At 39.1% G+C, this 21,188-nt stretch overlaps 1 protein-coding gene across 2 annotated transcripts in view; it reads right to left on the reverse strand.

The window, feature by feature from the left end:
* The window catches only part of LOC138855227 (uncharacterized), a 29,743-nt gene extending 9,288 nt beyond the window's left edge, over positions 1-20,455 (reverse strand). The window contains exons 1-2 of one of the 2 annotated variants that reach the window (XM_070103521.1): positions 20,291-20,455; positions 15,063-15,103 (exon numbers count right to left, since the gene is read on the reverse strand). The gene's annotated coding sequence lies outside the window, so the exon portion shown is untranslated. The remainder of the gene's footprint in view (positions 1-15,062; positions 15,104-20,290) is intronic. The other variant, XM_070103514.1, reaches the window with a different exon arrangement.
* Positions 20,456-21,188: the final 733 nt, after the last annotated feature.

Here is a 21,188-nt window from a genome sequence, read left to right on the forward strand (position 1 = left end):
CACTAGGGAATTTTTCTATAACTGGTTACACCATGCATTTGCCCCCAATGTGAAAGATTACCTAACTGAAAAGAAATTAGAACTTAAGTGCCTCCTGGTGTTAGACAATGCCCCTGGTCATCCTACAGACGTGGCAGAGCGACTTTATGGGGACATGAGCTTCATTAAGGTGAAGTTTTTGCCTCCTAATACCACTCCTCTCCTGCAGCCCATGGACCAGCAGGTTATTTCCAACTTCAAGAAACTGTACACAAAAGCTCTGTTTGAAAGGTGCTTTGTAATGACCTCAGAAACTCAACTGACTCTAAGAGAGTTTTGGAGAGATCACTTTAATATCCTCAATTGTGTAAACCTTATAGGTAAGGCTTGGGAGGAAGTGACTAAGAGGACCTTGAACTCTGCTTGGAAGAAACTGTGGCCAGAATGTGTAGACAAAAGGGATTTTGAAGGGTTTGAGGCTAACCCTGAGATGATTATGCCAGTTGAGGAATCCATTGTGGCATTGGGAAAGTCCTTGGGGTTGGAGGTTAGTGGGGAGGATGTGGAAGAGTTGGTGGAGGAGGACAATGAAGAACTAACCACTGATGAGCTGATAGATCAACTTCAAGAGCAAGAGGCCAGACCTGGGGAAACTGGTTCAGAGGAGGGGAGAGAGAAATTGAAGAAGTTGCCTACTACAAAGATTAAGGAAATCTGTGCAAAGTGGCTTTAATTGCAAACCTTCATGGATGAAAATCACCCTCACACAGCTATTGCAAGCCGTGCTGGTGATTATTACACTGACAATGTTGTGAAACACTTTAGGCAAGTCATAAAGGAACGAGAGGTACAGGCCACTATGGACAGATATCTTGTGCGAAAGAAGTCCAGTGACTCTGAAGCTGGCCCTAGTGGCATTAAAAGAAGAAGGGAAGTAACCCCAGAAAAGGACTTGCTACCTCAAGTCCTAATGGAAGGGGATTCCCCTTCTAAACAGTAAGAAGATAATGCTCTCCCCTCCTCCCATCCCATCAATCATCACCAGATCTTCAATAAAAGTAAGTGTCATGTAAGTGTGCATGCCTTTTTCAGTTTGTGTGTATTAAAATTAACATTTCATGTGGTAAAAAAAAATTTTTTTCATACTTTTGGGTGTCTTGCACGGATTAATTTTATTTCCATTATTTCTTATGGGGAAAATTCATTCACATAACGATTATTTCGCATAACAATTACCCCTCTTGCACGGATTAAAATCGTTAACCGGGGGTCCACTGTATATATGCACGTGTGTGTCTGTGAAGTGTGACCAAAGTGTAAGTAGGAGTAGCAAGATATCCCTGTTATCTAGTGTGTTTATGAGACAGAAAAATAAACCAGCAATCCTACCATTATGCAAAACAGTTACAGGTTTCTGTTTCACAGTCATCTGGCAGGACGGTAGTACTTCCCTGGGTGGTTGCTGTCTACCAACCTAGATATACTCTCAAAATTCTTCAAAGGTATATCAAAGGTATAACAGTCCTAGGCTTTTTTGGATTCACTGAGCAGTTTCAAACTGGTTGAATGATTTAGTATAGTGTAGGTATAAATAAGTATGGGAGACGAGATTTTTTTACTGGCAGGCATGGGACCTTTCACTAGTTCGGGCAATAAATTCCAGATCTTAGAGCTCTTTTGTGCATTGCATTTTTGCGTAGGGCGAGATGGACACTAGGGATGTTGAAGAAAGTTTGTGCCTTGTGTTGTGTAAGTGTGTTCTGTTGCAGCCATCAGGGAGAAGTTAGAGAGGAGGGTTTATATTAAAGTTCAATGTTTATATATATATATATATATATATATATATATATATATATATATATATATATATTTATATATTTATATATTTATATATTTATATATTTATATATTTATATATTTATATATTTATATATTTATATATTTATATATTTATATATTTATATATTTATATATTTATATATTTATATATTTATATATTTATATATTTATATATTTATATATTTATATATTTATATATTTTTTTTTTTTTTTTTTTTTTTTTTTCCAACAAGTCGGCCGTCTCCCACCGAGGCAGGGTGACCCAAAAAAAAAGAAAGAAAATCCCCAAAAAGAAAATACTTTCATCATCATTCAACACTTTCACCACACTCACACATTATCACTGCTTTTGCAGAGGTGCTCAGAATACAACAGTTTAGAAGCATATACGTATAGAGATACACAACATATCCCTCCAAACCGCCAATATCCCAAACCCCTCCTTTAAAGTGCAGGCATTGTACTTCCCATTTCCAGGACTCAAGTCCGACTATATGAAAATAACCGGTTTCCCTGAATCCCTTCACTAAATATTACCCTGCTCACACTCCAACAGATCGTCAGGTCCCAAGTATCATTCGTCTCCATTCACTCCTATCTAACACGCTCATGCATGCTTGCTGGAAGTCCAAGCCCCTAACCCACAAAACCTCCTTTACCCCCTCTTTCCAACCCTTTCGAGGACGACCCCTACCCCTCTTTCCTTCCCCTATAGATTTATATGCTTTCCATGTCATTCTACTTTGATCCATTCTCTCTAAATGACCAAACCACCTCAACAACCCCTCTTCTGCCCTCTGACTAATGCTTTTATTAACTCCACACCTTCTCCTAATTTCCACACTCCGAATTTTCTGCATAATATTTACACCACACATTGCCCTTAGACAGGACATCTCCACTGCCTCCAACCGTCTCCTCGCTGCTGCATTTACCACCCAAGCTTCACATCCATACAAGAGTGTTGGTACTACTATACTTTCATACATTCCCTTCTTTGCCTCCATACATAACGTTTTTTTGACTCCACATATACCTCAAGGCACCACTCGCCTTTTTTCCCTCATCAATTCTATGATTAACCTCATCCTTCATAAATCCATCCGCCGACACGTCAACTCCCAAGTATCTGAAAACATTCACTTCTTCCATACTCCTCCTCCCCAATTTGATATCCAATTTTTCTTTATCTAAATCATTTGATACCCTCATCACCTTACTCTTTTCTATGTTGACTTTCAACTTTCTACCTTTACACACATTCTCAAACTCATCCACTAACCTTTGTAATTTTTCTTTAGAATCTCCCATAAGCACAGTATCATCAGCAAGAAGTAACTGTCAATTCCCATTTTGAATTTGATTCCCCATAATTTAATCCCACCCCTCTCCCGAACACCCTAGCATTTACTTCTTTTACAACCCCATCTATAAATATATTAAACAACCATGGTGACATTACACATCCCTGTCTAAGACCTACTTTTACCGGGAAGTATTCTCCCTCTCTTCTACACACCCTAACCTGAGCCTCACTATCCTCATAAAAGCTCTTTACAGCATTTAGTAACTTACCACCTATTCCATATACTTGCAACATCTGCCACATTGCTCCTCTATCCACTCTATCATATGCCTTTTCTAAATCCATAAATGCAATAAAAACTTCCCTACCTTTATCTAAATACTGTTCACATATGTGTTTCAATGTAAACACTTGATCTACACATCCCCTACCCACTCTGAAGCCTCCTTGCTCGTCCGCAATTCTACATTCTGTCTTAACTCTAATTCTTTCAATTATAACCCTACCGTATACTTTTCCTGGTATACTCAGTAAACTTATTCCTCTATAATTTTTACAATCTCTTTTGTCCCCTTTCCCTTTATATAAAGGGACTATACATGCTCTCCACCAATCCCTAGGTACCTTCCCCTCTTTCATACATTTATTAAACAAAAGTACCAACCACTCCAACACTATATCCCCCCCTGCTTTTAACATTTCTGTCATGATCCCATCAGTTCCAGCTGCTTTACCCCCTTTCATTCTACGTAATGCCTCACGTACCTCCACCACACTTACATTCTGCTCTTCTTCACTCCTAAAAGATGGTATACCTCCCTGGCCAGTGCATGAAATTACCGCCTCCCTTTCTTCCTTAACATTTAAAAGTTCCTCAAAATATTCTCGCCATCTACCTAATACCTCCCTCTCCCCATCTACTAACTCCCCTACTCTGTTTTTAACTGACAAATCCATACTTTCCCTAGGCTTTCTTAACTTGTTTAACTCACTCCAAAATTTTTTCTTATTTTCATTAAAATTTCTTGACAGTGCCTCTCCCACTCTTTCATCTGCTCTCCTTTTGCACTCTCTCACCACTCTCTTCACCTTTCTTTTACTCTCCATATACTCTGCTCTTCTTATAACACTTCTGCTTTGTAAAAACCTCTCGTAAGCTACCTTTTTCTCTTTTATCACACCCTTTACTTCATCATTCCACCAATCACTCCTCTTTCCTCCTGCCCCCACCCTCCTATAACCACAAACTTCTGCCCCACATTCTAATACTGCATTTTTAAAACTATTCCAACCCTCTTCAACCCCCCCACTACTCATCTTTGCACTAGCCCACCTTTCTGCCAATATTCGCTTATATCTCGCCCGAACTTCCTCCTCCCTTAGTTTATACACTTTCACCTCCCTCTTACTTGTTGTTGCCACCTTCCTCTTTTCCCATCTACCTCTTACTCTAACTGTAGCTACAACTAAATAATGATCCGATATATCAGTTGCCCCTCTATAAACATGTACATCCTGGAGCCTACCCATCAACCTTTTATCCACGAATACATAATCTAACAAACTACTTTCATTACGTGCTACATCATACCTTGTATATTTATTTATCCTCTTTCATAAAATATGTATTACTTATTACCAAATTTCTTTCTACACATAGCTCAATTAAAGGCTCCCTATTTACATTTACCCCTGGCACCCCAAAACTACCTACTACTCCCTCCATAACATTTTTACCCACTTTAGCATTGAAATCCCCAACCACCATTACTCTCACACTTGATTCAAAACTCCCCACGCATTCACTCAACATTTCCCAGAATCTCTCTCTCTCCTCTACACTTCTCTCTCCTCCAGGTGCATACACGCTTACTATAACCCACTTTTCACATCCAATCTTTATTTTACTCCACATAATCCTTGAATTTATACATTTGTAGTCCCTCTTTTCCTGCCATAGCTTATCCTTCAACATTATTGCTACTCCTTCTTTAGCTCTAACTCTATTTGAAACCCCTGACCTAATCCCATTTATTCCTCTCCATTGAAACTCTCCCACCCCCTTCAGCTTTGTTTCACTTAAAGCCAGGACATCCAGTTTCTTCTCATTCATAACATCCACAATCATCTCTTTCTTATCATTTGCACAACATCCACGCACATTCAGACTTCCCACTTTGACAATTTTCTTCTTCTTATTCTTTTTAGTAATCTTTACAGGAAAAGGGGTTAGTAGCCCATTGTTCCCGGCATTTTAGTTGACTTTTACAACACGCATGGCTTACGGAGGAAAGATTCTTATTCCACTTCCCCATGGATATAAAAGGAAAAGTAATAAGACCAAGAACTATTAAGATAAAATCAAAGAAAACTCAGATGAGTGTGTATAAATAAACGTGTACATGTATGTGTAGTGTGACCTAATTGTAAGTAGAAGTAGCAAGACGTACCTGTAATCTTGCATATTTATGAGACAGACAAAAGACACCAGCAATCCTACCATAATGTAAAACAATTACAGGCTTTCGTTTTACACTCACTTGGCAGGACGGTAGTACCTCCCTGGGTGGTTGCTGTCTACCAACCTACTACATACATACATACATATATATATACATATATATACATATATATACACATATATATATATATATATACATATATATACATATATATATATATATATACATATATATACATATATATACATATATATACATATATATACATATATATATATATATATACATATATATACATATATATACATATATATATATATATATATACATATATACATATATATATATATATATACATATATATACATATATACATATATATATATATATATACATATATATACATATATACATACATATATACATACATATATATATATATATATATATATATATATATATATATATATATATATATCAAGAAATTTTAATGAAAATAAGAAAAAATTTTGGAGCGAGTTAAACAAGTTAAGAAAGCTTAGGGAAAGTATGGATTTGTCAGTTAAAAACAGAGTAGGGGAATTAGTAGATGGGGAAAGGGAGGTATTAGGTAGATGGCGAGAATATTTTGAGGAACTTTTAAATGTTGAGGAAGAAAGGGAGGAGGTAATTTCATGCATTGGCCAAGGAGGTATACCATCTTTTAGGAGTGAAGAAGAGCAGAATGCAAGTGTGGTGGAAGTACGTGAGGCATTACGTAGAATGAAAGGGGGTGAAAAAGGGGGTGAAGCAGCTGGAACTGATGGGATCATGACAGAAATGTTAAAAGCAGGGGGGGATATAGTGTTGGAGTGGTTGGTACTTTTGTTTAATAAATGTATGAAAGAGGGGAAGGTACATAGGGATTGGCGGAGAGCATGTATAGTCCCTTTATATAAAGGGAAAGGGGACAAAAGAGATTGTAAAAATTATAGAGGAATAAGTTTACTGAGTATACCAGGAAAAGTATACGGTAGGGTTATAATTGAAAGAATTAGAGGTAAGACAGAATGTAGAATTGCGGACGAGCAAGGAGGCTTCAGAGTGGGTAGGGGATGTGTAGATCAAGTGTTTACATTGAAACATATATGTGAACAGTATTTAGATAAAGGTAGGGAAGTTTTTATTGCATTTATGGATTTAGAAAAGGCATATGATAGAGTGGATAGAGGAGCAATGTGGCAGATGTTGCAAGTATATGGAATAGGTGGTAAGTTACTAAATGCTGTAAAGAGCTTTTATGAGGATAGTGAGGCTCAGGTTAGGGTGTGTAGAAGAGAGGGAGAATACTTCCCAGTAAAAGTAGGTCTTAGACAGGGATGTGTAATGTCACCATGGTTGTTTAATATATTTATAGATGGGGTTGTAAAAGAAGTAAATGCTAGGGTGTTCGGGAGAGGGGTGGGATTAAATTATGGGAAATCAAATTCAAAATGGGAATTGACACAGTTACTTTTTGCTGATGATACTGTGCTTATGGGAGATTCTAAAGAAAAATTACAAAGGTTAGTGGATGATTTTGAGAATGTGTGTAAAGGTAGAAAGTTGAAAGTGAACATAGAAAAGAGTAAGGTGATGAGGGTATCAAATGATTTAGATAAAGAAAAATTGGATATCAAATTGGGGAGGAGGAGTATGGAAGAAGTGAATGTTTTCAGATACTTGGGAGTTGACGTGTCGGCGGATGGATTTATGAAGGATGAGGTTTATCATAGAATTGATGAGGGAAAAAAGGTGAGTGGTGCGTTGAGGTATATGTGGAGTCAAAAAACGTTATCTATGGAGGCAAAGAAGGGAATGTATGAAAGTATAGTAGTACCAACACTCTTATATGGATGTGAAGCTTGGGTGGTAAATGCAGCAGCGAGGAGACGGTTGGAGGCAGTGGAGATGTCCTGTCTAAGGGCAATGTGTGGTGTAAATATTATGCAGAAAATTCGGAGTGTGGAAATTAGGAGAAGGTGTGGAGTTAATAAAAGCATTAGTCAGAGGGCAGAAGAGGGGTTGTTGAGGTGGTTTGGTCATTTAGAGAGAATGGATCAAAGTAGAATGACATGGAAAGCATATAAATCTATAGGGGAAGGAAAGAGGGGTAGGGGTCGTCCTCGAAAGGGTTGGAAAGAGGGGGTAAAGGAGGTTTTGTGGGTGAGGGGCTTGGACTTCCAGCAAGCGTGCATGAGCGTGTTAGATAGGAGTAAATAGAGACGAATGATACTTGGGACCTGACGATCTGTTGGAGTGTGAGCAGGGTAATATTTAGTGAAGGGATTCAGGGAAACCGGTTATTTTCATATAGTCGGACTTGAGTCCTGGAAATGGGAAGTACAATGCCTGCACTTTAAAGGAGGGGTTTGGGATATTGGCAGTTTGGAGGGATATGTTGTGTATCTCTATACGTATATGCTTCTAAACTGTTGTATTTCTGAGCACCTCTGCAAAAGCAGTGATAATGTGTGAGTGTGGTGAAAGTGTTGAATGATGATGAAAGTATTTTCTTTTTGGGGATTTTCTTTCTTTTTTTTTGGGTCACCCTGCCTCGGTGGGAGACGGCCGACTTGTTGAAAAAAAAAAAAAAAAAAATATATATATATATTATATATATATATATATATATATATATATATATATATATATATTATTGGAGTTGTTGGTGCAATTATTTAATAAATGTATGGAAGAGGGTAAGGTACCTAGGGATTGGCAGAGAGCATGCATAGTTCCTTTGTATAAAGGCAAAGGGGACAAAAGAGTGCAAAAATTATAGGGGGATAAGTCTGTTGGGTATACCTGGTAAAGTGTATGGTAGAGTTATTATTGAAAGAATTAAGAGTAAGACTGAGAATAGGATAGCAGATGAACAAGGAGGCTTTAGGAAAGGTAGGGGGTGTGTGGACCAGGTGTTTACAGTGAAACATATAAGTGAACAGTATTTAGATAAGGCTAAAGAGGTCTTTGTGGCATTTATGGATTTGGAAAAGGTGTATGACAGGGTGGATAGGGAGGCAATGTGGCAGATGTTGCAGGTGTATGGTGTAGGAGGTAGGTTACTGAAAGCAGTGAAGAGTTTTTATGAGGATAGTGAGGCTCAAGTTAGAGTATGTAGGAAAGAGGGAAATTATTTCCCAGTAAAAGTAGGCTTTAGACAAGGATGTGTGATGTCACCGTGGTTGTTTAATATATTTATACATGGGGTTGTAAGAGAAGTATACACAAATAACCCGCACATAAAAGACAGAAGCTTACGACGACGTTTCGGTCCGACTTGGACCATTGACAAAGTCACACTATATATACTTTGTCAATGGTCCAAGTCGGACGGAAACGTCGTCGTAAGCTTCTGTCTTTTATGTGCGGGTTATTTGTGTATCGTTCCAGTCACGGTATTGTGCCTTTTTGTTATTTATTTAATTATTTTTGTTGTAAGAGAAGTAAATGTGAGGGTCTTGGCAAGAGGTGTGGAGTTAAAAGATAAAGAATCACACAAAGTGGGAGTTGTCACAGTTGTTCTTTGCTGATGACACTGTGCTCTTGGGAGATTCTGAAGAGAAGTTGCAGAGATTGGTGGATGAATTTGGTAGGGTGTGCAAAAGAAGAAAATTAAAAGTGAATACAGGAAAGAGTAAGGTTATGAGGATAACAAAAAGATTAGATGATGAAAGATTGGATATCAGATTGGAGGGAGAGAGTATGGAGGAGGTGAATGTATTCAGATATTTTGGAGTGGACTTGTCAGCAGATGGGTCTATTAAGGATGAGGTGACTCATAGAACTGATGTGGGGAAAAGGGTGAGTATGGCACTTAGGAGTCTGTGGAGACAGAACGTTTTCCTTGGAGGCAAAGAGGGGAATGTGTGTATAGTTATACCAACACTCCTATATGGATGTGAAGCATGGGTAATGAATGTTGCAACGAGAAGAAGGTTGGAGGCAGTGGAGATATCATGTCTCAGGGCAATGTGTGGTGTGAATATAATGCTGAGAATTCGTAGCTTGGAAATTAGGAGAATGTGTGGGATTACCAAAACTGTTGTCCAGAGGGCTGAAGAAGGGCTGTTGAGGTGGTTCGGACATGTAGAGAGAATGGAGCGAAACAGTGACTTCAAGAGTGTATCAGTCTGTAGTGGAATGAAGGCGGGGTAGGGGTCGGCCTATTAAAGGTTGGAGGGAGGGGGTAAAGGAGGTTTTGTGTGCGAGGGGCTTGGACTTCCAGCAGGCATGCGTGAGCGTGTTTGATAAGAGTGAATGGAGACAAATGGTTTCTAATACTTGACGTGCTGTTGAGTGTGAGCAAAGTAGCATTTATGAAGGGGTTCAGGGAAACTGGCAGGCCGGACTTGAGTCCTGGAGATGGGAAGTACAGTGCCTGCACTCTGAAGGAGGGGTGTTAATGTTGCAGTTTAAAAACTGTAGTGTAAAGCACCCTTCTGGCAAGACAGTGATGGAGTGAATGATGGTGAAAGTTTTTCTTTTTCGGGCCACCCTGCCTTGGTGGGAATAGGCCAGTGTGATAAAAAAAAAAAAATATTATATAATACAGTGGTCCCTCAATAATCGACCGGCCTGAAAGTCGACCATTTCGGAAATCAACCGGTTTTTTCGACAAAATATCGACTCTGAAATTGACCGAAATTCGTTTATCGACCCGTCTCGACCCGTCGTCCCAGACACGTATGCACGAGGTAAGCGGGCCTCGACCCGCCTCGGCCTTCCTTCCCAGCCAGTGTGCCATTGTTTACCAGTTAGCGGCGGTCCTCTCACGTGCTCCAGTGAAATATTTCATAATATTTCATTTATTTTAGTGCTTGCAAGTTATTTAAGTGCTAAATAAGCTACCTTGGCTCCAAAGAAAGCTCCTAGTGCCAAACCTTTGGTAAAGAAGGTGAAAAATACCATTGAATTTAAGAAAAACATCATTGAACAATATGATAGTGGCGTACGTGTGGGCGAACTGGCGAGGATGTATAACAAAAATCATTCAACCATATCTTCCATCATAGCCATGAGAAAGGAAATCAAGGACGCTGTTGTTGCAAAGGGGGTAAATATGCTGACAAAAATGAGATCACCAGTACTGGAAGAGGTTGAGAAGTTATTATTGGTGTGGATAAATGAGAAACAATTAGCAGGAGACAGTCTTATGACCTCGATTATTTGTGAAAAGGCTAGGCAGTTGCATGAAGATTTGGTAAATAAATTGCCTGCAAATAGTGGTGAAGTGAGTGATTTTAAGGCCAGCAAAGGCTGGTTTGAGAGATTTAAGAAGCGTACTGGCATACACAGTGTGGTAAGGCATGGTGAGGCTGCCAGTTCGGACCACAAGGCGGCTGAAAAATATGTGCATGAATTCCAGGAGTACATAGAGGCTGAAGGACTGAAACCTGAACAAGTGTTCAATTGTGACGAAACAGGCCTCTTCTGGAAGAAAATGCCAAAGAGGACCTTCATTACACAAGAGGAAAAGTCAATGCCAGGACACAAGCCTATGAAAGACAGGCTGACGCTAATGTTCTGTGCTAATGCTAGAGGGGATTTCAAAGTGAAGCCGTTACTAGTGTACCATTCTGAAAATCCCAGAGCATTTAAGAAAAATAATGTTATGAAGAGTAAATTGTGTGTGTTTTGGAAATCTAATAATAAGGCATGGGTCACGAGGGAAATTTTTGTAGAGTGGTTCAACGAAGTGTTTGGCCCTAGTGTGAAGAATTACCTCCTGGAGAAGAAATTGGATCTCAAGTGCCTGCTAGTAATGGACAATGCACCTGCTCATCCACCAAACTTGGATGACCTAATTCTGAAGGAGTTTGGGTTCATCTCAGTAAAGTTCTTGCCCCCGAATACCACTCCTCTCCTCCAACCCATGGACCAGCAGGTCATTGCAAACTTTAAAAAACTGTACACCAAAGCAATGTTTGAAAGGTGCTTCAATGTGACCTCAGACACTCACTTGACCCTACGAGATTTTTGGAAAGAACATTTCAGTATTTTCCATTGTGTAAGCCTTATAGGTAAGGCTTGGGAGGGAGTGTCTACCAGGACTTTGAACTCTGCTTGGAGAAAATTGTGGCCAGATTGTGTCGACAAGAGGGATTTGGAAGGGTTTGGGGCTGACCCTGATGAGCCTATGTCAGTTTTGAACTCTATTGTGGCACTGGGGAGTTCCATGGGGTTGGATGTGAGTTTGGAGGATGTGGAAGAGTTGGTGGAGGACCACAACAAAGAGCTAACCACTGAGGAGCTGCAAGAGCTTCAGCAGGAAGAGCAACAGATCGCAGCTCAGAATCTTGCTGCAGAGGAGGAGGAAGAGAGATGGAAGAAGGTGCCTTCTTCAGAAATTAAGGAGATTTTTACTATGTGGGGTAAGATGGAAAGATTTATGGAGAAACATCACCCAGAGAAGGATGTTGCAAGCCATATCGGCAACTTGTACAGTGACAGTCTTGGCCCATTTTAGGGAAGTTTTAAAGAGACGCCAGAAACAGAGCTCTCTGCACAGTTATTTTGCTAGACAGGACTCCAGTGACTCTCAAGCTGGTCCTAGTGGCATTAAGAAACAGAGAAAAGAAGCAACCCCAGAAAAGCAAATGGTACCTGAGGTGTTGCTGGAAGGGGATTCCCCTTCCAAACTATAAACAATCCACTCTCTCCTCCTCCTCCAGTCTCCCATACACTAAGAAGAATCTCCAATAAAGGTAAGTGTTATGCTGTTAATGTTTCATTCATCATTTCCCATTGTATTGTTTATGTACTACATGAATATTTCATGTAAAAAATTTTTTTGTTTTAATACTTCTGGGTGTCAGGAACGGATTAATTGAATTTACATTATTTCTTATGGGGAAAATTGATTCGTAAATCGACCATTTCGATAATCGACCGGCTTCCAGGAACGGATTACCGTCGATAATCGAGGGACCACTGTATATATATATATATATATACATACATACATATACCTGGAGTTTACCTGGAGAGGGTTTTGGGAGTCAATGCCCCCACGGCCCGGTCTGAGACCAGGCCTCATGGTGGATCAGGGTCTGATCAACCAGGCTGTTACTGCTGGCCGCACGCAAAATGATGTACGAACCACAGCCCGGTTGGTCAGGTACTGACCAAATTTTAGCATACAAACAGAGGTACAAAAAATACAGGTAAGAGCAGCATGCCAAAGCCACTTATATGCATAGCATTACGGGCTGGCTTAAAATTAACTTAAGATTAACTAAGCAATAATGAAATCAGTGATAAGACATTATTGTAAACAGATAACTATAAAATACAAATGAGTATTACAAAGACAGGTCCTATGGTTGCATGCATTGCTGTTCATTCAGTAGAATGGAGTATTCTGTTAGGTAGTCTATTTAAAAAAATAAAGTTAGGTTTAACATTTGTGTGATATAATTGTGAGTAACATTTAGGATATACAATTTATATGGTTCAGTTATTCAGTATTTATTTGGTTTTGAGTGAGTAAGTGAACTTTGAGAAGAGACTTGAATTTATAAACAGGTAGTGTTTCTTTTATATTTACAAGTAATGAATTCCAAATTTTAAGGCCTTTTATGTGCATTGAGTTTTTGAATGCATGCATATATATATATATATATATATATATATATATATATATATATATATATATATATATATATATATATATATATATATATATATATACATATATATATATATATATATATATATATATATATATATATATACATATGTATATATATATACATATATATATATATATATATATATATGTATATATATATATATATATACATATATATATATATATACATATATATATATATATATATACATATATATATATATATACATATATATATATATATATATACATATATATATATATATACATATATATATATATATACATATATATATATATACATATATATATATACATATATATATATATATATATATATATATATATATGGCACAATAATACGAGTGCATATTATGTATGTTAAGCAAGTTCAAACTCTTGAAGAGCAGAGGGGCATGTTGTCTGGTGCAGGAATTGGTAATTATCTACACAGTAGCTTTTTGTTGGGTTATTTATGGTTTAAGGTGATTGGTCATGGTAGATCCCCAATGGCTGAGTGCATTTTTATGGCTTTATTGGCTATTGCTTGGTATCACTTGATTGAATGAAGACTTACTACAGAAACAAGAGATGATTTTCATTGGTTCAAGGACCTGAATTAGTTTGAAACTGGTCTCAAAGTTGAGGAAATATTTAATTTTTGACACTTCCCAAGGACAGGTATGACCCCAATACACCCCTCAGTCAGTTATATAGGTTTATACTAGGTCTGATTCAATTATTGGACTACCAGAAACCATGACCAATCATTCATGGTTATATTTTATCTGAGAAATAGGGTAAAACTATTTTTTGTGATGAATTCAAAATGGAAGGCAAGCATAATACAGCCTCTCCTCACTTAACAACGGAGTTCCATTCCTAAGACCATGTCAGTAAATGAATGCGTCGATAAGTGAGGAGCATGCTATAATGTTAGTGGGCTTTTGTCAACCATCTTTGATATTGTTTTAATGTCACCTTTCCACTATTTATAACATTTTTGGTATACTGTAGTATTCTTAAATGTTTATACAGTAGTGTACTGTATATTGTAAAACAGAAGAGAGGAAATCAGCTCTAATATGCATTACTTAGGTATGCATACTGGTCAGAGCCCGTCGTAAGTACAAGGCATTGGTAAACGATTACATTGCTGAGGAAAAGTTGTATAGGAAAGACCTGGGCATGTGATTAATGAACAGAGGAAATGCTTTAGTGCCTTTATTTAATGTCTACAGTATGTGTTTTGGACTCCAAATTAGCAAATCTGTGCACTTTACAGGGCAATACTGATAATTCAATGGGCAATTTCTTGTGCTCAATAGATAGAATGGAACACGTTTTAGCAAAATAACCAAGAATTCTGTCAAATTGAGCAATGGAATTGGCTTAAAATAGAGCTCAAATTGGAAGATACTGCCAATGCGTAAATTACCCTCAGACGGCTAACTTTGCACCAGTATTTTTTGCAAGTTTTTCATTAAATTTTGTACTTAGTGTTATTACCCTCAGAAAAAGATTCTATAGTTTCAGAATTAAAAATATACAGGTGGCCATTAAGATAATAATGTTACTGAAAATGGTGTCTTATCACAAAATCATCTAAAAAACATATGGGAACAATAGGGTTACATCCATTACGCCTCCCTAAAAAAAAAAAAAACTTAAGCTCCATAATTCATCAAAACTAAAAAATAATGAAGTTTTCTATTCACTATAGTTGTCATTGCTTGTTGATATTGAAATGTGGGGGAAAGGGTAGGTGTGACCCTGTACAATACCTATGCAAACATATGATAGGCAGTTGCACAACTATTACCTGCCACAACCAACACCTGCCTCCTCCAAAACCACAATCACCTGCAAACAAGTAAAAATACCATATTTTACCAGCCATGAAGATTTTTTACTAAAATATGAATGCAAGTTATCTAAGAAAATATGAAAAAACTATAAATTCACAAGAAAAGCTTCATCAGGCTCTCAATATGTTGTTGCTAAAGTTGTGATGGCATAAGGGTCGTGTCCATCTCACTGCTGTGAAATTAACTACCAGAATGCTTTTGTAAATACAGAGGACCCTGCCCATTCAGCACCTTTTTGGTGTTCCAAAAATGTTATGGGAAAAAAAAAAAAAAAAAAGACATCCCAGTCATGTACTATCTTCCCCAAGATGAGAGGGAGGCAATGAATGCATTTCCCAGCAGTTAGTAATGATTACTGTAAAAAATTTAGTCGAGGGGAAAGGGAAAGGGGGGCTCCTGTTAAGACTATCCTGCCATAAAGCAAATATCCCCTTAAAGTGAATCACAGCCTTTTCTTCACTTGTCGGTGCATATGAAAGCCTAAAAACACGTTTACACTGTCATATAGGATTCGAGGTGATTACTGGTGAACTTTATTCATGAAGTGTACAGATGCTTTTAGGTTTTTTGTGCATATGCGTAACAAACATACCTGGAGTTTACCTGGAGAGAGTTCCGGGGGTCAACGCCCCCGCGGCCCGGTCTCTGACCGGGCCTCCTGGTGGATCAGAGCCTGATCAACCAGGCTGTTGCTGCTGGCTGCACGCAAACCAACGTACGAGCCACAGCCCGGCTGATCAGGAACTGACTTTAGGTGCTTGTCCAGTGCCAGCTTGAAGACTGCCAGGGGTCTGTTGGTGATCCCCCTTATGTGTGCTGGAGGCAGTTGAACAGTCTCGGGCCCCAGACACTTATTGTATGGTCTCTTAACGTGCTAGTGACACCCCTGCTTTTCATTGGGGGGATGGTGCATCGTCTGCCAAGTCTTTTGCTTTCGTAGTGAGTGATTTTCGTGTGCAAGTTCGGTACTAGTCCCTCTAGGATTTTCCAGGTGTATATAATCATGACCCATTTCAAGGTAGTTAAAACTGCCTCAAAATGGAGAATATACAGAGAACTTTCACTGCATGTGTAAGTACAATAAAACACCTAAATTACAAGGAACAGTTTAAGTCCCTTGACCTGTACTTCTCGGAATGCAGGTGAGAAAGATGCATGATAATATACCCGGAAAATCTCAGAGGGACTAGCCCCAAAGCTGCACACACAAATCACTCCCAATGAAAGCAAAAGACTCAGCAGGAAGTGCAACATCCCCCAATGAAAAGCAGGGGTGCCATGAGTACATTACGAGAAAACACAACAAGTGTCAGGGGCCCAAGACTGTTCAACTGCCTCCTAGCATACATAAAGAGGATTACCAATAGACCCCTGAATGTCTAAGAGGGAGCTGAACTGGCACCTATCCAGTTGCTGACCAACCAGGCTGTAGTTGGTACATTATGCAGCCAGCAGCAACAGCCTGATTGATCAGGCTCTGATCCACCATGAGGCCTGGTCATGAACTGGGCTGGGGAGAGGGGAAAAGGTGTTGACCCTAAAACACCCTCCAGGTGTACTCCAAGTATCCCAACTACTACAAAAAATGCTTATACAGTGGACCCCCGCATACCGATTTTAATCCGTGCAAGAGGGGTCATTGTTATGCGAAATAATCGGTATGCGAATGAATTTTCCCCATAAGAAATAATGGAAATCAAATTAATCCGTGCAAGACACCCAAAAGTATGAAAAAAAAAATTTTACCACATGAAATATACATTTTCCTACACACAAAGAGAAGGATACATGCACAATAGTAGAGTAGTACATGCACAGTATATATTGTGCATGTACTAGTCTACTAAATGAAGAATAAATGACACTTACCTTTATTGAAGATGCAGCAATGACTGATGAGACACTGTGTCCTGGGAGTGCCTTTTCCTCCTGAGTACTGTAGGTCCTGTTTGGCATTTTCTTCCAGAACAGGCCTTATCACACTGTGTATGCCACTATGATTCTTAAATCTCTCAAACCAACCTTTGCTGGCTTTAAATTCACCAATATGAACACTAGTTCCAGGCATTTTTCCCTGTTCACCTGGGTGTTAGTCGACTTGTGTGGGTTGCATCCTGGGAGACAAGATTAAGGACCCCAATGGAAATAAGTTAGACAGTCTTCGATGACACTGACTTTTTTGGGTTATCCTGGGTGGCAAATCCTCTGGGGTTAATTGTTTCTTGGTATTCTCAATAAGCCACACCAACAACGGTGCTACAGCAGCAGCAGCAGCTGACAGTGGTACAACAGCAGCAGACGATGCTACAGCAGCAGCAGACGATGCTACAGCAGCAGCAGACGATGCTACAGCAGCAGCAGACGATGCTACAGCAGCAGCAGACGATGCTACAGCAGCAGCAGCTGACGGTAGTACAGCAGCAACAGACGATGCTACAGCAGCAGCAGACGATGCTACAGCAGCAGCAGCAGCTGACGATGCTACAGCAGCAGCAGCAGCTGACGGTGGTACAGCAGCAACAGACGATGCTACAGCAGCAGCAGACGATGCTACAGCAGCAACAGACGATGTTACAGCAGCAGCAGACGATGCTACAGCAGCAGCAGACGATGCTACAGCAGCAGCAGACGATGCTACAGCAGCAGCAGACGATGCTACAGCAGCAGCAGACGATGCTACAGCAGCAGCAGCAGCAGCTGACGGTGGTACAGCAGCAACAGACGATGCTACAGCAGCAGCAGACGATGCTACAGCAGCAGCAGACGATGCTACAGAAGCAGCAGACGATGCTACAGCAGCAGCAGACGATGCTACAGCAGCAGCAGACGATGCTACAGCAGCAGCAGCAGCAGCAGCTGACGGTGGTACAGCAGCAACAGACGATGCTACAGCAGCAGCAGACAATGCTACAGCAGCAGCAGACGATGCTACAGCAGCAACAGACGATGCTACAGCAGCAACAGACAATGCTACAGCAGCAACAGACAATGCTACAACAGCAACAGACGATGCTACAGCAGCAGCAGCAGCAGCAGCAGATGCTACAGCAGCAGCAGCAGCTGACAGTGCAGCAGCAGCAGCAGCTGTACCACCAATAGTAGCGATGGTTGATTGGGGTTTATTATACAACCTGGCCAGCTCGGAGATACGCACTCCACTTTCATACTTATCAATGATCTTTTTCTTCATCTCTATTGTAATTCTCACCCTTATTGCTGTAGGGTTGGCACTAGAAGCTTTCTTGGGGCCCATGGTCACTTATTTTCCAGAAAAAGCACCGAAAACACTGTAATACGAAATATTCCGATTGTATGCTTGGATGTTACCGCGGAGGCTGGCTGGTAAACAATGCCACCGGCGGCACATGTGAGGCTGGCTGAGGGCGCACATTGGACGTGTCTCGGACGAAAATCGGTGAGCGGGTTTTTAAGCGGTATGCGAGGCAAAATTTTTGGGATTAAAGCAAGCGGTATGCGGATTAATCGTTATGTGATGCCATCGGTATGCGGGGGTCCACTGTACCTTTGAAGAGTAACTCTCGAGTTACTCTACTCTGAGCCCAGCCATGGCTAGGCTCGTCTGGTGCTTGCCTGGTCAACCAGGCTCCTCCTGCTGGCCCCTCCCTCTCTCCTATAGCTCCTCCCACTTCAGGCCCCTTTTATATTACGCTTGCTTTCCATTTTGAATTTTTCTTCACACAAAAAATAGAACATTTAGTTATGCAGACTACTGCATTATTGACAAAAATGGTATAAGTAATACCAGCGCATTTGTGAAAGCATATTAGGCCCATCAGTTGACGTGTATTGGACACATGATGCAATTTATTTACTCTTAAAATTCAGCAAAAATCGAACATTTCCGCTAGTTTGAGTTCCATTTCAAGGTACTTTTAGTCTGTAAACCATTCAAAGTCATCTCTATTTCTGTTATATCCTTCATTCTATCAAATGAGACCAAGACAACAAGAATACAATCATAAATACCTTACAAAAATACACTGCAAAGTCTCTAAGTGTAGTATTTTTGTGCCTTCTGGAACGAATTATGTTCGAGTACCGAGGTTCTACTGTATTATATAAAAGCATCAATGTATACCACAGCATTAAACCTAATAAAATAATACAATGATATGTAGTTTTAAGACTGCTCATAATACTCTGAATATGCAAAAAAAGTGTTTAAATGCTTATAACAATTATGTACCATATTTACTGGAAAGAAACATTCATTATCTACAACTACTGCAAAACCTGTGCATTTCTATATCCCTTCTAAATCTAAATTTATTCAACTTTAATCCATTTAATCTAAAAAAAAAAGAAAATCAATACATAATACCATATATACAATACTGTACTGTACTTTGGAAAGACTAGAGTATGTACAGCATTTTCTAAATTTGTCTAGCACAGGACATTAATGGATGAAATTATAAGTTAAAAAGGCTACAATATAAATAAACAAAGTTGATTAAAATGAAAACTATTTAATAATTTTATTTGGATTGATGAATGAAAAGAAAGCTATTCCAGTTTTTGAGTTCATCAAGTTTATTTATGTACAAGTACACACATTCAATTATCATAGTGCAAATTACCAAAAAAATAAAAAAAAAATAAAAAAAATAAAAAAAGGAGTCAAAGTAACTTATTTCCACTGGGATTCTTATAAACTTCAATCCTAGGACCCTGCTAACTTTATATTCTCCAGAGTGTAAGTAAGTATGTAAGTTTATTCAGGTATACACAAATACAGTTACATAGAATTATCATACATAGCAGCATATGTGTAGAGAACCTGGGATAACCCAAAAAAGTCAGACAGAGTGACTTATTTCCATTGGGGTCCTATCTTCATAGGAGAGATTCAATTGAAGGAACAGGAAGCATCTCTGCAAGGATGAGCACAGCTCCAATTTCTTAGATCAAAGGCATGAATAATTACATTTATAGGGGAAAATAGCTAAACCCATGGGGGCACAGTGCCTGGGGGAATGGAAGATGCTCGTGTTTGATGCAAGGATGATGATGCCCTGACCAATTCCAGGTAGACTTATCCGTGGCGGTAATCTCCACATGTGCTGCTATGTATGATAATTTATTTATCTATTTGTATATATACCAGGCCCGTTTCATACTACGTATTATAAATAAAAACTAAATAACTAAACTAACTCACCTGACACCTTGGTACAAGGCCGTTATGCTCTACAGGAATTTTACGGCAGAAGTGACATTTAAAGTCACACCACTGACACCATGTGGGTACATAGAGAGCAATGAAAGTGCAACTATAACACGGGAGTGCCTGAGTGCACGTGTGTGCCCTCTAGCGACCTGTGGCTCACTGACCGAGAAAACTGTTTTTCCTTACAAAAAATAGGCACTATTATAGGTAAACTTGCGTAAATTGTGAGGCACTCACCCACACACATTTATTTGCTCTATTTACCTTCAAAAACTGTGATTGCAAATACTTATTTTTTCAGTTAATGCCTAATTTTCTCTGTATTACATTGGCAAGTGATCACGAAAACACGATAAAGAAATATCACATAAATTCTGTAAATCATATTTTAAAATGATTTCTTTGATTTTCATCATCTTGTGTTTTTTAAACTTCCTCTCTCCCAGATTAAAATCGTGGCTTCCTGAGCACTTTAAGGCTAAAAAAGTATTTTCTAACATCCCTGGCAGGATTATAGATACATCTATATTCTATCTCATTCTATTCAAACTGTTTTATTTCCACTGGGATTTTTATAAACTTCAATCCTAGGACCCTTCTAACTTTATATTCTCCAGAGTGAAAATGTAGAGCATTCAACCTATCTTCATAGGAGAGATTCAATTGAAGGAACAGGAAGCATCTCTGCAAGGATGAGCACAGCTCCAATTTCTTAGATCAAAGGCACGAATAATTACATTTATAGGGGAAAATAGCTAAACCCATGGGGGCACAGTGCCTGGGGGAATGGAAGATGCTCGTGTTTGATGCAAGGATGATGATGCCAGGACCAATTCCAGGTAGACTTATCCGTGGCGGTAATCTACTCATGTGCTGCTATGTATGATAA

The sequence above is a fragment of the Cherax quadricarinatus genome, chromosome 5 (assembly GCF_038502225.1).
Source record: "Cherax quadricarinatus isolate ZL_2023a chromosome 5, ASM3850222v1, whole genome shotgun sequence".
NCBI lineage: Eukaryota > Metazoa > Arthropoda > Malacostraca > Decapoda > Parastacidae > Cherax > Cherax quadricarinatus.